The 3,284-nt window shown below is 36.9% G+C and overlaps 1 non-coding gene across 1 annotated transcript; it reads left to right on the top strand.

Annotated features, from left to right (window-relative positions):
- The first annotated feature begins 206 nt into the window (after positions 1-206).
- On the top strand, positions 207-346 carry LOC129406688 (small Cajal body-specific RNA 3). The gene has a single exon (XR_008631163.1). It is a non-coding gene; the product is annotated as a small Cajal body-specific RNA 3 (non-coding RNA).
- Positions 347-3,284: the final 2,938 nt, after the last annotated feature.

The raw sequence follows: 3,284 nt of genomic DNA on the forward strand, positions 1-3,284 counted from the left end.
GCTATCACTCCAGTCCCATTAACTATAATTTTTATGGTCATAACTATTTTCACATTAATATCTGCCCTAGATATTTTACAAAACATCTGTTCTAGATATTTTACCAGCTTATTTAGGCCCAAAAGATTAGACAAATAATCATTATTTAGGAGGCCTATTTGATAGAGACTCATCACATAAAACAAATAGTAAAAAGAATGAGATTTTATGGAACCTACAGGAATCAACCATGTGGGCAAATGAAAAGATGTCTTTGCCTACAAATTGCAGTGGTCCTACAGAAACATGGGGGTCTCTGTCTGACTTAGAACAGCCGGCTAAGTCTGATCGTTCCCCTCCTGACAAGACAAAAAAAAAAAAAGAATGAGATTTTAAATATTAGCTTTTAATTAGGTAGGCGTATTTCATATAACTTCTTATTTAATGATATCTATGTTTGGGTCTTTATCTTTGATGTTGAACTTAAAGACAAAAGAACTGTATCGCTTGACTTTCCTTAGCCTATTTCATAGAAACATTGATTTTTCAAATATTATGTTCTATCAGTACTTACCAGCAATTATTTATTCAAAGGAGAAAAAAGTGGTAAATCCATTATTTCATTCAGCAGACCAGTTAATTGAATTTACAAATTAAGTTAATATTCCTCCCACTCATGTAAGTATCAAATATAAACTATATAAATCAATCAGATATTACTCCCATCAAGTTATGTCCTCTGGAGCATCAATAGAGATGAAAAAAAATGGATTTTCTAGTTTTAAACTACAGAAAAAGTTATAGACATCAGAGGACATTGAAAAATAAGGTACACCCATTTTCTTGTAGCTGCAAATTAGTCCTTGAATTATCTAATTATACTCACTAAAAACTAGCTGCCAATAGGTGGCCTGAAACAACTTTTGGTGGAACTCAACCCCCCGCAGGCTAAATGATTCAATACTCAGCTGCCATGCGGTGCTGCTCAGCTCACAAGGCTCCGGCCACCAGCGATTGTTTCTTATGAAAAACATCGTCACCGCTGTGCACAATTGTATTCCTAAATATTCATTTTCAATATATGTGTCAGATATTGCCTTGATCTATAAATATAAGTGTGTCATGAAGGACAAAAAATAAGATATGGTGCTTTTGTCCTATTTCCTGGGTGCTACCTGTAAATTTGGATGGTGACAACTGTCCAGTGATCAATGAATCTTTGGTGTGAGTCAGAGTGAACCTCTGTAGGATGACAGCAGTTGATGCTAAAGAAATGCCTTGCTGGGAACAAAATTCACTTTGCTGTGAGAAAAAAAAATACAAAAAACACTGGGGCAAGATCCTGTGTCAGCTTTGTCTTTGTCTCTCTCGTAAGGAAGCATCCCTTGAGTAAACCCACTTTAGAGACTTTGGTCCATATCCTGTGATAAGTAAAAGCTTAGCCAGGTTAGATTAGCCTAGATCAATATGAAAGTGATCTTAAAATGCCTTTGCTCTTCTAATGATTGTTGGTTTAATGCAATAAATATAGAAAGCCAAAGCTCCTAGCCCATTTTTAACCCCTTATCCCCATGAACTTTTGTCTTCAATCTCATTTTCTCTCATATAATAATAATCAGTTTTTAAAATTGCTTCATTTAACCACTGTGGTTTACAGAGTTCAGAATATAGTCATTAAGGGCTTTGGATGTTCCAACACTATACCCTGCCACTAGAGTAAACTTCCAGAAGGCTCAACTAGCAACAAACAGCTTAATAACACCTCAGACAAGGACTTAACAACCCCATGGTGAGATATAACAATTTTCACACATTTTCTTTCACAGTCTCATTTGCTTAGTCCTCTGCAGTGATCCTGCTTCAAACCTATTCACCGGAACTAGAGTCCTGCCAGGCCTCATGGTGGGTCCCTAGACAATGTAACTACTGAGATATAGCAGGGAGTTGGCTATTCCAGAATGCTGAGAAAAATTCGGCTCCAAAAATACATGGGAGGGGCCAGTTGATTTCAACCACATACCCAATAATATGATCTTATGAAATGAGTTTTGCTGGTTGTGAGGATTTATATATGGAGGGTTTTATAGCCCTGGAACTAACAGCAACTTTTGGTTTGGGACTCTTTTGAATCTCACCCATTTCTTATCTTTCCTTCACGTGTTCTGACACATATTCCTCTTTTTTTCTGTCTTGCTTTCTTTTGTGCTTGCGGACCACACCTGGGACTGCTTGGGGACTACCCCAGGTTCTCCTCTCAGGGGTCACAGGAGAAGCCTGGGAGACCATGCAGTGCTGGGGAATAATCCTGGGGCTCCGTATGCAAATGAGCTTTTCTTGCACCCGTTATCTCTCCAATCTTATAAACTTATCCTGTAATCAAATGAACATCACTAAGTATAATGCTTTTCCTGAATTTTTTGAATCATTCTAGCAAGTAATGCAGCGTAAAAAAACTTTGTGAAACTCCCAAATTTGTAATAACTGCTCTGATATAAAAATAACTGCAGTAGATGCCATAAGTTAGTGCATTCTTGGAATGACTTTGCTTTAGCCTGAGATCAGAGTTTGACTAAATCTTTACAATGAGACACTCCCCTGCATTAAAAATCAGCAAGGCACAAAAGAAATGAGTTTGCCCTGGTATCAGAAGATCATTATCTTTTATCCACAATACAATGTATAATCTTGAGAAATCACTTAAATATTGATTTTTTTTTTTCTGGTTAACTCACACCTGCTATGTCTTTCTCAAAGTGTTCATCTAAGGTACTAATTGAACATATAACTTCCAGGTGAGATAACAATCTGAGGCCAGATACTAAACACCCTCACACCTGGATCGTCTAAATATACCACAGAGCATCAGGAAACGAAAACGGATGTCTTCCCAAACTTGCAAGGGGTCTACAGTGCCAAATGCTTACTTTATTCCTGCTAGCCAAGATCTCTCTGGAGATCTTGTATTTCTTAGAGGAAAAAAAAGAAGTCTCTATACATATACAAATGTGTGTGTTGATGGGCAAGGGGTGGGTGGCAAAGAGATCCTGAGATCCCCAAATCCCATTAAATCCCATTATTAATTCTTGCTTTAAACATACAAATGTCACAGATGACTGTCCAAGAAAACAGCTTATCTTGAGAAATAGTTAGCTTGCTCTCATCTCATTTTGGCCCCAAAATGAAAATCAAGTTTAATTTCATTATACTTATGTATTTCAGTCACACATGTCCTGAGACAAGCCTCTTTTCCTGGATTTAAATCTCTAAATATTTCCTAATTTGGCAGTTTTATACATCTTTCAAAG

The sequence above is a fragment of the Sorex araneus genome, chromosome 7 (assembly GCF_027595985.1).
Source record: "Sorex araneus isolate mSorAra2 chromosome 7, mSorAra2.pri, whole genome shotgun sequence".
Taxonomy (NCBI): domain Eukaryota; kingdom Metazoa; phylum Chordata; class Mammalia; order Eulipotyphla; family Soricidae; genus Sorex; species Sorex araneus.